The following is a 15003-nucleotide window of genomic DNA, read 5'->3' as shown; positions in this document are numbered from 1 at the left end:
AATGACCTGTAGCACCATAATGTAAGTTACATGTTATAGCTATTTAAAACACAGTTTCAGCTTTTTACTCATGATCCCTTTTCTAATGCATCTCAAGAGACACTCCAAAAGGTTTGTTTTTTTTTACATTTACTTGAGATGCATACATAGATTTAAATTCAGAATCAACATAATCAGGCTCATTCTGCTGAATTTGAACTAGACAGTCCAGTGATTCAGAATAAAAAAAATCCAAAGTGTTTCAAATATCACAGTTTTATCAATTTCTAATATATTTTAGCTGAATGATCTGAGAAATTGGTTTTCAAAGCCTCTCCAAAAGTTTCTATGCTAAAATAATAATTTTCAGAAAAAGAATCATAGAATCATAGAATCTCAGGGTTGGAAGGGACCTCAGGAGGTCATCTAGTCCAACCCCCTGCTCAAAGCAGGACCAAACCCAACTAAATCATCCCAGCCAGGGCTTTGTCAAGCCTGACCTTAAAAACCTCTAAGGAAGGAGATTCCACCAACTCCCTAGGTAACCCATTCCAGTTCTTCAACACCAATAAGAATCTCTATTAAAAGGGGGCTGGGAGGGTAGAAAAGGAAATGTTCAGCTTTCAATCGTGGATCAGTTAGAATGAAACTAATCAAAAACCTTTCATTTGAGTGTGTTTAACTACTTCAAATCTAAATTGAATTAAAATAAAGGTATACATTTTAAAAACAATTATACTTCTATTTTCCCAAGAAATGTCGAGTTCCTTGAAGAATCTGTCAGAGGATTTAATAACTACAGCTACTACTACTATTACTAAGTTTTGGTAGGTGATTAATCAACAAAAATAAAGTGAAGTAAAACTCAATTTTCAAGTAGTTACTTAAAAGTCCAGAAGAGGCCATGAGCCTGGTAATTCATATAGGGTCTGGTTTTGGGGAAGTCTAAGTGCCCACAATTTGCAAGGGTTTCACCCTGTGGTTATTTGGTCCTCTCCCAGTAGATATTCAACATCTTGTAGATACTTGCTCCTACTAATTTATGGCCATGGTTCATTAATGTCCCAATCCTGCACCCACTAGTTTCAGGATCAGCACTGAAAACATGTCCGTCTTACTTCTCATTGTCACTTATGGTATGCAAAAAATAATTTAAAAAAAATAGAAAAACAGTGATTCAGTTTGATAACTGAATAAAGCCATTATACAGAAAAAAAGTATTATTTCACTTGTACTGAAGGCATTAAAAGAAATGTGTTATACCTCTAGGAAGAGTAGGGGGGGAGATCTGTCTTACTTGGTATCATTTCTAAACTGAAACATCTGCTACTTGATTGAAAGAATAAAATCTCTCAAGACTTAGAGTAATGACTTTGGGGTGGAAAAATGTTCCAAAGAACATGACATATCCTTAGAAATTACACATAGCAAAAGACAGGCATGTGTGATTAGCAAACTGGCCACTAAGTGCCCTTGTTGCACCACATACATACAGTTGAGTATGTTGTGCTGTAAAAATTGAACTCCTAGTGAAAACGATGCAAAATAAGTCATTTTCAGCTACTCTGGCCCAGGACTAATCAGTTCAGCTTTATCTTTGATGAGACTGACTTTTGATTTTGAAGCAGGGAGAAAAATATTGTAGATTTTTCAAGGGCACTCCATTGCAAGTAAAAAGCTATGAATAATACCATGAAAAATGTAGTCAAGCTAAGGAGACATTTAGAAATCTAGAAAGTGGGGTCCTTATTGAATATTAATCCTGATAGCTGATTTTTAGCAGTCACAGAACAGGTAAGCAGCCATAATTCATAGCACGTTTGTTCTTTTCAGTGGTGCCAAAGATTACCCAGAAGATGCAATATTAAAATGTAAGGGGAAAAAAGATTTGAATTAGGTTTGTTTAGTGAATACACTTGCAGTTATATATATGGCATCTGTAACCCTGTTATCTAGACAGAGACATGAATATAAATTCATAAATACAGAAGTGGCCGCTTCCCGCAGCTTCCATAGGACAGGAATGGCGAATCGCGGCCACTGGGAGCTGTGGGGGGCTGTGCAAATGTAAACAAATTGTCTGGCAGCCAGCCAGCAGATTACCCTGACGGGCTGTGTGCGGCCCGCGGGTTGCCCATCATTGTTCTAGATGGTAAACAGACTACAAGGCAATACATCCCTTTTATATGAAGGGCAAATTTACTGAACATGCAAAAGAGTGCCCAGTTTTATATGCTTTTAGGACCATGTTTTTGGCCGACTCCCTTCTCAGCTGCCATCTGTACTCACTAATGTATTTTACCGTGCAAACATTTGCATGCGCACTTTAAAATTTCTAACCATTGTAAACTCACAAAGGTTCAAATGTGTGCGTGAAGGTATAGGCACCTGCAAAACACATGCACATGTGTATGCAATTTATGCATGAACGTGTGGAAGAAGTGGGATGTACATTTAGTCTACACAGATAAAGATCATATTTATGTCCCACAGAGAGAGAGAATATACATGATGGCGTACTGTGGCATAAAGGTTTTATTGGCATGGATTTGGGATGGCCACACTACCCACAAGCAACCGAGCAATATGTGAATTATGCAGCTTGTGCCAAACAAGTGCCAATAAAGCATTTAGACCACACCATATCAACAAACACAGTTACAACAACCCTGCAAACATACATAATGGGTTATTTTAGAAGTGTTTGGGAAGGTGGGTTTTTTTGTTGCTGTAATTGGGACTATTTGTTTTGAATATCAATGCCAAAATCCTCATTATAATGCAATAGTTCTGATGCAGGCATTGCAGTACAGATAATAAAATTAAGCAATTTTAGTGGTTTGTAATCTAACAGTGTCTGCTACATTATATGCTGGAATAGGAACTGGATTTATGAAGTTTAATGTCTGGGATTTTTTGTTTAATAAAAGCTTTTGTTTTTATTTCAGATACAAGCAGAGAAAAAATCATCAACATTGGATCACATTGCCCTTTATAAACTTGTATATGTTTAGTGAAATCACTATTTTGTCTTTGTCCTTATCTCTGGCCACCTTGGGAGTTTTGATCCTTACAATTACAAAGACTACAGATGACGACAACAAACTGTTCCCCCACGGAAGCAGAGCCATCCATCTTTTTGATGTGAAACATCTAAAACAAATTTTTCAAAAATAATTTTCCACTGTGCGTTATCCAAGGCTCTGTTTCTCCAACAATTCTTAACAAAGGTTTTGTTACTGATGCCCGGAGGAAAGAATAATTTAAATGTTGAGACACTTTTTTTAAATAATGTCATTTGTTGGGAAGTCTCTGTGGGTATTACCTTCCTTTGACACTCACAAGGAGTTAAACCTAATTGCATTTAGGGTTATCTCTAGCAGCTACGCTCAGAATCAAACATCCTCATGAGGACTATTGTTCTAACTAATCTACTTATTAAGCTTTTATTCAGATTTAATGCAGTGTTTTATAAAAAACCATCTCAAAGGGACAGTAATGGATTTTGCAATTATCAGGAAGGATAGAGTAGACTATGACCTACAATCACTGGTCTTCTAAAAAGAAAAAAAATCTTTTGTAAGTAAACCCATAAGTCATTATGCTTAATTTTAGTCCCTATCCCACAGGCCTCACCCATGTCTAGGAAAAGTACACTACACGTGACCTTGCTATGCTTCCTTGTATACCTTCCTGTTATTCACAGATCTTAGACACCATGTCAACACCCTCCACCTTCTTAGTACCAGCTTGCCAAGCTACCCCTGTCCTCATTCCAATCTCTCCTGAAGATTCACTTCTACAACACTACCTGTTCCTACAATAGGTTTGCTGGAGCTAGAGGTTGTATTGTATTATATTGTACCCCCAACGAAATTTTCTGCCAACAAGCACTAAATATAACTATATTTAAATAATTATAACATAACTCCCAACCAGGTTTCCTGAGCTCCTCCCCCCTCAACCCGCCTATTAACACAATCCAGGCTTGCAAATCTGAATTTCCATAATATTTTTCTATCAACTCTTTGCTTAAATAATTAATACAAAACAACTTGGCTTTCTGTTTCCTAAAATTTCCTTTTAGTCTCCTGTTTCCAAACAATTATCCTAGCTCCAGTCTAGCTCCTGCCTGCTCCTGCATACAGAGCAAACTGCTTCTATGCCACTGCTCCTCAACCCACCATCTCCAGAATATTGATCTCATTCTTTCCCTACCCCAATTACAGTTGATCTGTAGGTTTTTCCCCAAAGCTTGTGGTGGGAGTCTGACCAGATCCTCCCATTCTCAGCCACCACTGAGACTACTCTTTTGCTGACTGGTGAGGAGGGGAACATCTGTGCTAGGCATCCCCTTCTCTAACAGGGCCCAGGTGGAGTCAATGACACACCCATCTTACAGCCTGCCTGGGATCTCACTGCCCAGTAGGAAAGCAAGCAGAAAGGAGCTACAACAGTTTTTCTCCTCCCTTTATACCTTCCTCCCCACTTGCTTGCAAGGTTGCCAGCAGCTTCTGGATGCACTGCTGAATGGCACTGCAGCTCAGAGAGAGAGACGCTCTCAACAGCGTGGTCCCAACTCATGCCACAGCCAGTTGCAGAATGTGATGGAGTCTGCATGGAAGGTGGGAAGGAAGCGCGTTCCTTAATGCTTCCTCCTTGTGATGGCCTGACCTCACTGCTACTGCCTTTTCCAAGACAGTCCTAACTAATGCTATGCTTGTGGCTAGCTCCAAGGTCTCATGCCTGTTCTTGTCCTTTTCAATTTAGCTGCGTTCATTGCTGTGGATCACTATCTTCCCCTTCATCACCCTGCACGTGTGGCTGCCTCTGACTTGGGACTTCTTTTCTTCTTAACTTTATCTGCTCAGAATAAGCTAGAAACATAACCTTTCTTTTCAACATCTTTTAGTTTGTATTACTAAGGACTTTGGTCCCCTACTCTTTAATCTCTATATTCTCCCTTCTCTTCCCCTTAGCCAATATTTAATTTTCATCAGTGTTTGATTTGGTTGGCTTTTATCATTGATCACATATGTGTTTGCAGAGAGGGGCCCAAACCAGAATATTCAGATTCTGGATCAAAACTTCTACAAAGCTGAGGGCAGTATGGATCTGGGTTTCTCCTTCAGCCCATCTCTATGTTGTTTTCATGTATTGTCATTTGTTGTCTTATCCTGCCCTAATGTTTTGGATCAAAAATATTAAATAAAAATTAAATGTTTTGTACTTTCAACCAGAGAACTCATGCTCTCTATATGTAATTGGGGACTATGAAGAATTAGAGGAAAATCTGATGGTGACAAGTAGAAATGAAAAACAACCACAAAAACATAAAAAAATGAGCTGTTCTGCTTTTTAATAAAACATGCCACTTGATCTATTCTGATTTTACACCATAAAAGGCCTATGCAATTGTTCTTTTCTTCTATTTTCTTTAAGTGATAGAATTACCTATTCTGCTGTTTTATTCTATTGTGTTCTATTTTACGTTTTCTGTATGATGTGTTGTTTGATCTTTTCTTGTCCTTGGAGCCAGAGTTGTAGTTATTCACTTCTCTGAACTACATTCAGCAAGCCAATTAAACTAAAAAAAGCTTGTTTCTTCATATTTATGTACTGTATTGTTATAGTAAGTCACAAATAGCATTATTTTCCAGAAGAGAACTCGGAATTGTATCTTCTTCTTTTCTGCTATCCACACAACCCACATTTTTTCTTAAATAAATAAATCCACAATTCAATATTTGAAGACACTTTCCAAAATATTAATGAAATACACCACAGGAAACAAGACACTAGTGTTAGTTCAAGTAACTTTGGCAGCTCATTGAAATCAATTACAGATGTACGACTTTTTACCCTTTCCCATTCATAAAAGGCACAGTTTAGAGAAATTACAAATGAAGGCTTCTGATCCACCACTGCATCAAAATGGGACTTGAAAGTAATTTTATGTGAATTTTCATACAGTCCTAAACTGTTGGTAAATATTATCAACATTAATCTGGTTGTGCCAGAAGTCAGATTTTCCAAGTGTATTGCTTGCAACGGTTGTACAGAACAAAGTAATTAGCAGCATGTGAAAACACGATGTAACTGTTAAAAAAAGAAAGAAAATCTCTCCTTTTACATCTCCATTTCCCAAGGACTAGTAGAAATATTAGGCTCTATTCTCACATTCAAGAGCGCAGGCACATGCATAATTCAGATTAGTGTTAAGAGGCATTATCCATATAAATACCTGCATGTCTCTGAAGGTCAGTCTTCACTAGAGAGGTAACACAGGCGAGCAGTACCTGGGTCTGAATACCCAGATTAGCCTAGCTCTGGGGTAAACAGCCACTCCGCAAAGCCAAGTCAAGTTACTTTGTCCTTACTAGTGCTGCACTCCTGTGTGTGTGTCACTAGGACTTTCAGGGGGCACATCCCATGGTTCTTAGTGCTGCAGTAAGCTTAAAATCCCTCTGATTCTTTCCCAGGAAATTGTGGGAGAACTTGGCTTCCTTTTGGGCACACAGAAGGAACTGCAGAAAGGCACTGGAGAACCACCAGCACTTGTGTGATATACCCTGCATCTTCACTGCAGTGTGGGTGGGTTATCATCCTAAATGAAAGTGGTGCCCAGGCTAAAACTAACCTACTTCCCCAAGTTTATCATCCATAAACTTGAGTAAGAGGGTTTTGTGTGTGGAAGGGAGGGGAGTTAGTGGCAACACCTGAATAAGAGCCAAGTTAACTCTGTGATGAAGACGTACATTGAGGGAATAGCCTTGCTATATCCATAAATATCTCCCCATACAGCACAGATGTTGGCCACATCAAAGGAAAAACTTTGGGACTGATCATGTTCCTAGATCCTCACAAGAAGGGACTCTTCAAGAACAGATCTTGCCATTCGTGTGTAAAAAGGAGGAGTGAGAAATTTCCATGGCCACCATCCCCCATTTGAGGCCTGTGATCAAGAAAAACCCTGAATTTACACTCCACACAATACTGTAATAATCTTTGTACAAAATATGCCTTTTCGTGCACCCTGGAATGTGACACCCCCATTAATAAGGATCCTGGAGCAGCTGCGGGCCGGGGAAGTCCTGGTAGCATGGTTCTAATGGAATTGGGCTATGCAGATACACTGTGCCTCTAGAGAATCACCCCCCACTATCTGTAGGGTTTGGGGCCAGACCTGTTCACACTGCCTAGAGAGGAAAGGGAGATGACCTTAACCTCCCACCACCAGAAGAATTTGGAGGAAACTCAACAATGGAAACCTCAACAATGGAAAGAGTCTTCCTCTTTCCCAGACCCTCTCCCACAGCTATTTCCACAGTTGTGGGTAAGCAAACCATTTATTGCTATTGGCACTGGTTTAGTATTAAGACTTCATAATTTCAGCCTTAAAAAATAAAATAGCAGCTCTGTTACAAACAATGGAATTATACTTAGGTTTAATAAGAGAAGCTGGAGTTTGAAGTAGGAGCTATAGCTAGGTTTAGGGTACTTGCACTTTCTTTAATATCCCTGCTACACAATTCCTGATCCTAAATCCTTCTGTATGGCTAGCCCACCATCTGTACAAATGCTATTTAAAATAGTAATCAGACTAGTGCTTTTACATCAAGTAGTGCTCCAAGACCCACCCTAATACCTGCAAAGAGTAATATCTTAATTATTTAAATCAGTGAAGCACAGACTGCAGAAATGATATAGAGTTTTGTACTGCTTTGTCTAAACCAGTTGCAAAAAAAAATCTATGCAAAAATGTCCCCTCCCCAACTGCAGAGGATGAATTGACATTAACGGAGCTTGCCAAAAGCATTAGAAAGGTGCCCAGGAGATCTGCAAACTCAAAATTTAGAAGTGGACAGTATATAGTAAATACTGTATGTTATTACCGATACCATTCATGGAACTTATCCATGACCATTATCAACATTTAAATGAATAAGTTAAAAATGCTGCAACACAAGCTAAACTGAGACGGTCAAGAGGAATCTGCATTTGTCCTCATTTTTGGGATATGTGTTAATATTCTACACCTCTACATCTGGAGAGTTCAAAGTAGGGATGAGTCAGCCAAGATGTTACCAAAATACCAAAGATGTTAGATTCTTGCAAGAAGAAAATATGACTAGTGTGTGCTAATAACTCTTGGCACCACTGGATATTGCAAAGCCTCCCAAGTCACCTTCAGGTGTAAGCTGACTTCAGTCAATACCTCCCCAGTACCCTTTTTATCACAGTCCTGAAATCTAAGTGAAACAAAAACCAAAAAACTGTGCCAACTTATATGTAGATGACAATAGCCTCATTGTCCACTCTTTATTAAACTAAGAGCACATACTCACTTCAGTTTTAGCTTAATGTAGTGCAGGCTCAAACATACAGGCCTCAGAGGACGCAAGCCAGTGTACTGACCTGGCACTAGAGCAGACTAGTGCTTTTGTGTATTAAACTTCTTCTGACCCTCACAGTCACACAGACTCACAAGTACAAAATAATGCACTTCAGTGCACACGAGGAAAGATTCCTTTAAAATAAACACACATTTTCCATCTGAAATGATGAGAACTGTCCATTTTCTACAAATAGATCCAGCTTTATCCCATTGGAACTACCAAGCATTTCAAGCAGGAGGCATCAGCAGGCACTGAAGCGGAAATTATCTGCCAAATACCATTCTGCTTCTTCCTTTGTGAGTATAGGAATAAAGTGATGTTAGCAATTCTTGATCAGATTGTATTCATTTTAATTTAAGAGATAATGTCAGCAAAAATGGAGCATTGTGACAGTTCCAACATAAATGTTCAGGCATTCATGGCAAAATGGAGAGGCTGTTCTCTCAAACAAGGGACAAAATAAAATAAATGAGAGTGACCTGCAGAGAGCCTGAAAGCCTACATTTACTGTCTGCTTGCTGGGAAGTTGCACTCTGAGTTGCACAAAAAGTGGACTTACGTGTTCCAGAGATACAGGCTCATGTGATGAAATATCCACAGACAGTTCTATTATCAGTGCTGGGATAGGGAAGCATTTGATATGTATAGTAGGTGCCATATGAAACTCAACATTCACTTCTTCAAGTGCCGTGATAGCCATTAAATGTTGCCACACAGTGGTATGTGAGAGGAGACTGTTTTCCCCCTACACTTGCAATTGAAATGGTAATTGTTGATATCCTGATGGTAACACTCGGTACTCAGGTATCACAAACAATGCAAAGGGGCAGATGTTGAGTCTTTTATTGGCACTCAACTTTCAAAATTACTGGATAAAGCTTTTGTCTAGTTCTCTCTAATAGAAATCTTGTTGTTTGTCAGGCTCGTATTTCCCATAAATAATATATCATCCAGTGATATTACTGTCATCTGCTGAGGCAGTATCCATTCTGCCCCCTTTTTAGGATTTTGTGATTCAGAATGAGGCTTTATTAACAATCAATTACATTAACCCCTGTCCCGTCCCCCCCCAGCTCCAAGACTGCTATCAAAATGTTAGCCTGTATCAAGATAACTCAGTATCTACTTTCTAATTCTGAGCGTGAGATACTGTCCTCAGTCAAAAATTAATGTTTAGGTAAGTTATTAAGCAATGAATAAGTTGCTGGGTCTGTCTCAAAAAGTTTTGGGAAAAGTCACAAATGACTCATGGTATATTTTAATTAAAACATGAATTTTTGAAAATTTGAGAGATTTGTGATATTGTCATTATCTCTCTCCACCCTACACCTGCTGTTACTTATCCACCCACTCAGCCATCACTCTTCCCATCTCAACTATGATCTATGGATGGGAATTTAGATTACAGCTGCTAGTCTGTGACTCACAGAGTTGATAAAACATGCAATCTTGGATTTAAAAAAAGATACACCATTCACAGTCATGAAAAACCAATGCCCAAGCAATGAAAGGTGGAAGAACCAGACCCTAAGAAGTTAATTCTCCCATTAATGGGTGGCTCTTTTAAATTACAGTGAAAATGTAATACTATAAAAAAGAACACAACATATGCATCTTTATTTAGGTTTGGTAAAATTTAAGAGCTAAATCCTGCCCTCTATCTAGGTTGGGGGTGGACAAACCTTTTGGCCTGAGGGCCACACAGGGGAATAGAAATTGTATGGTGGGCCATGAATGCTCACAAAATTGGAGTTGGGGTACGGGAAAGGGGGCAGGTTCTGGCCGGGGGTGCCCATTGATCAAGGGGTTTGGAGAGCGGGAGGGGAATCAGGGCTGCGGCATGGGGAGAGGCTCAGGGGATGCAGGCTCTGAGCAGCGCTTACCTCAAGCGCCTCCCGGAAGCAGTGGTATGTCCCTTCTCTGGCTCCTACGCGGAGGCATGCTGCCCCATCCGTAGGCACTGCCCCTGCAGCTCCCATTGGAGTGCATAGGAGCCAGAGTGGGACCATGCCACGGCTTCTGGGAGCCATGTGATGCGGCCCCTGACCCAGAGCCCCAGACGGAGTGGTGCGTGGTGCGGCTTGCGGTCTGGCTTAGAATGGCTCACGGCCACATCCAGCCTGTAGGCTGTAGTTTGCCCAACCCAATGTAGATATTTATATGACCCTCATCGTCATCATATTTGAGCATGTCACATTTAATTTATTTATCCTCACAACACTCCCACTGTGCTATTATCCACATTTTACAGATGAGGAACTGAGACAAGACGAGGTTAAATAACTTGCCTGACATCACACAGGAAATCTGGACTTGAACCCAGGTCTCCCAAGTCCTTGGTTAGCACCTTAATCACTAGCCCATCCTTCCTCTTAGAAATACTTATTAAATCTCACGGACTTTAATAAGAGTAATGCTTTCTGTCTCTCCATCTACAGCACTTATACAACATGCACCCGTAAACTGATCCAGGTCTTCCAAGAAGAACGCCCTTCCTCATTAATAAGAGCTATTAGTAATTATGCGAAGGGTATGTTTTCATCACGGATATTTTTAGTAAAAATCATGGAGGGTCATGGGCAGTAAATTAAAATTCACGGCCTGTGGACCTGTCCATGATTTTTATTCTATATCCCTAACTAAAACTTGGGCAGGGGGGGCTCAGTTGCTCGGGGGGGAGGGGTCCGGGGGTGACACGGGTGCTGGGGGAGGTGGCCTGGGAACCCACTGGTGCTGGGGGCTGAGCCAGCACTAGCCGCTGCAGAAGTCACAGAAACCATGACTTCCATGACCAACTCGCAGCCTTAATTATGGGTCAATACATCTTTGAAGCAAGGGGTGGGAGCAGAGGGATGAGCAACGATAGGGATGGACTGGTTCACAACAATGGCCCACTCCAGCTCTCCTATATAATGTGTGCATCCACGAATATGTAGGCATGTTATTTTTAGGGTAGCTGCTGCACTTCTGTGTACACACACACACACACCATTTTACAGAGTATACACATCCATCTGTTGGTGGATTGGATCTAACCCGAAGGACTGTTCCCAGGCTTCCCACAAACCGGGTAGTTCATAACAGCCAGGTGAATTACCTTGGATGTAAGATAGATATACCTAAATGTATTACAAGTTCATGCTGTGCACTGTGACAGAGAAAACAAATTAGAACTACAACAGATGAAAAAGGAGCAATATTTTAAAAGTAAATAAATGCAGACAATATTTCTACATGTATCAGTAATGTGTGTATGGTGGAGAACAGTATTATAATGTATTCTATGCGAACTAAAAATATTGACACAAATTACAATCATATTGTGCATGGGTTTTTTTCCTTGGGTTTCAATGTATTTTGGGTTATTCCTTGCTGATTTATGTCTTCACTAAAGCCTCAGGGATTTTGAAGACTGTTAATGACTGAATGGGCATATGATGTTTTGTAAAGAATACATAGGATTTTTCCCCTGAGGTTTTCCCTCTCAAAGTTATAGTCGGAGTTCAAAAGAACAACAAATAAGCATCATTTGTTTTCCTCTTTATCTTATCTTTGTTCCATAGGAATTTAAATGCAAATGTGAAATAGAATGAACACCAACAGATGCATCAACTCGTACTGGAGTATGATGATTGCAATCTATAAAGCATAACAGACTATTTGCTATCTGCTTACTGTCACAGCACACTACAGTTGGAAACACTATAACAACATTCTGTGGGAGTTATTTTTGCAACCAAATTTGAACAGAAACACTCTGAAAATCACCTCAGGATTTATATAAAAATATTGTAGTGTATTCCCACATGCTTGTGCTATAGTAAATATATCTTCTCTAAGCAATTAAGGAAAAGATGCTGGCCTAAATTTACAAAATTAACTTTGAGAACCTCTATTTTTGGCTACCAGGGTAGAGATACTTTAAAAGATTTATTGTTTTCAGAAACTTCTGAGCATCCACCTTCTGAAATTAGGCCCCTTTAAAATGTCTCAGGTTGGAAACATAAAAGTCTAGTCACTTTTGAAAATTCAGGCCACTACATTTAAATTATGATTAAAAAGTGGGAAAACTGGGCTGTTTAAAACTTACTAACTTATCAAACCCCTCTCCTAGTTATTTAATATAGCCTGTCTGCTACCCCCAACCCTCATCACCCACACTCCCATCAGCAACCAGGACAGGCCTCCTTCCAACCAGCTAGTTAACAAACCCAACACCTCACCCATACCTATTCCCCCATGCAAGTGGCAGTGACCCTTCTCCCCGTTGCATATCTGAGCCATCATCTCTTTCCTAATTTGACATAGCCCAGTAGAAGTTGATGAATGGGTAAAGTGCAAAGTCAAATAGCCTAAGAACTTATTATAAGATTATAATTTAGCAGCTGAAGTTTAAGTGATGATTATGACCAGATAATCTGATGTCTGAGAGAGGGATAGATGCTACAGAGAGAGGAGAAAAGATGAAGTGAGAACGTTTTGCATCTCAGATAATGCAGTAATATTCTGATCCTGGGGTCTCTAAAATGATAATGTTTTCCTTTTCTGTTTCTTTCATGTAATTTTAATTTTATACTTAAGATGCTGTTGATAAGAACTAATCTATTACAATGAGATATATTGATAAGGATTGTATTAATATTAGAAATGATCACAAAACTTCAGAGTTTGGATCTAGACTTCCACAAAGTTCATTGATATTAAGATCTGGATTTTAGATTCTCTCTAACATTGAATTAATTAACAAATTTATTTGAGCAGAAGCTTTCGTGGGCTACAGCCCAGTTCTTCGGATCCGAAGAAGTGGGCTGTAATCCACGAAAGCTTATGTTCAAATAAAGTTAGTCTCCAAGGTGCCACGAGTACTCCTGTTCTTTTTGCAGATACAGACTAACACGGATGCTACTCTGAAAACTGAATTAATTGCTTCATTAAATCTGATCAAGTAACAAAATATTGCACAAAGTCCCTGAGATGGAGGCTCAGTTATAGGAATGGCCTTAATGACAACTGTACCACGACCATCCAAGTTTTCCCACTGTTAAAAGTTTTTCCAATTTAAAAGCAGTTATGTGATTCACGACAGCTCTCTGTACTATAAGGCTATTCTAATGTTATCCTATCGACTTCCCCATATACCTTGATTTCAACTTCAACCTGTAGCTTTCAAGTATTTTGTCAATCACAATTTATTAAATGCATTCTGCTGAGGCAGTTGTCAGGACAAGGCTCAACACTGACAAGCCCTCTTAGCTCCTGTTTATTTCATCAAGTCACCAACTCTCATTTTATCCCTGAGAAGAAGAAATGTTCTGGCTAGCTCAGAAAGGATGTGGAAGGACATTACACGGGCCAGGCAGAGCCACTGTGCTGCCAGAGCTCTTGATCAACACAACCAGAAGTATCAATAAATTCTCAGCAGCCCATTCATGTTTACTTTTCCCTTATCATAAGTGCTATTTTGAAAATACTACTGGCACTCAGTGTATAGAAGTGACTGAATAAAAAGATACAGTGCAGGCTGTCAACTTATCCTGAAATAGCCTCTAGTGGAAGGATAAAAAGCCTTCCAAGTCCATGCCAGAAGACAGGGCTATTGCACAGAATCACCAAATCCCTCACAACAATATAAACATTCAAGACCAAGTTCTGGCTCTGAATATGTACATGTGTATACTACAAAACGGGAGAGGTGGTGCACATCCATCTGTGCATGATAAAAAGTTTCCATCTCAATCAAAGCAGCAGAAAAAAAATCAGTAGCAGGGATCATTTTCCGCACAGCTTTCACAAATAATATCATGTAGGAGAAAAACTGGGAGCAGTCAGAGCCACAGTAAGCCAATAACAAAAATCAATAGGTTGGGATTTTCAAAAGAACATAGCATTGACCCAACTCAGGTCCTATTGACTTCACTGGACAGATTCTAACTACATTCCCTGAAAGAATCTGCATGCATCTGCCAAATTCTGGACCATGTTCACAGAGAGGTGATACACCCTCTGATTCTGGTGCTGACATTATGAATAGTGCATGAGGAAGTGAGGCAATGGTATGCATAGCCAATCTGCAGATATTCCAGTTCGTCCAAAAAAAAAAAAAAAGATCTTTTTCATGTGGACCTACATGGTCCATTGTACAGCATGGGTGGGAATTTCAAAAGTATTCAGAAGTGACCTAACTACCGTAAGCTCCTGTTGATTTAAAAAGAGCAGAGTTAGCACAGTGCTGAGTGCTTTGAAAATCCCACTCATTAATTCATAAAGAATGGGTGAACATTATGACATGACCAATCTCAGCTCCCACTGAAATTAATGGGAGATGGGTGTGCTCAGCATCTTTGAAAACCAGGCTAGCATCATACCACTTCTAACCACTGCTCCATCCTGTTTATGCCAATAAAAAGGACTAGAATAGCTTAAAGGAACTCTAAAAGCCCTGGATCTGGGCAGGGGAAAATTTCCCAGACACAGGAACTGAGGAAGACAAGCCTCAAGCTGTTTTATGAGGACCTCTATGCAAGGCCTTTTAGGGGTGTGAGAGGCGGGCCAGGAGTGTGACCACAGCATGTACCACTGTACAAATTTTGTAGGCCCATACACAGGTGGGGACTGACTGTCCCAG

At 39.8% G+C, this 15003-nt stretch overlaps 1 protein-coding gene across 20 annotated transcripts in view; it reads right to left on the bottom strand.

Annotated features, from left to right (window-relative positions):
* The window catches only part of TENM2 (teneurin transmembrane protein 2), a 1520094-nt gene that overhangs the window by 470756 nt on the left and 1034335 nt on the right, over positions 1–15003 (bottom strand). The gene's annotated exons all lie outside the window — the stretch shown is intronic.

Source organism: Mauremys reevesii, linkage group 8 (genome assembly GCF_016161935.1).
Source record: "Mauremys reevesii isolate NIE-2019 linkage group 8, ASM1616193v1, whole genome shotgun sequence".
Lineage (NCBI taxonomy): Eukaryota > Metazoa > Chordata > Testudines > Geoemydidae > Mauremys > Mauremys reevesii.
This window is presented reverse-complemented; position numbering and strand designations above follow the sequence as displayed.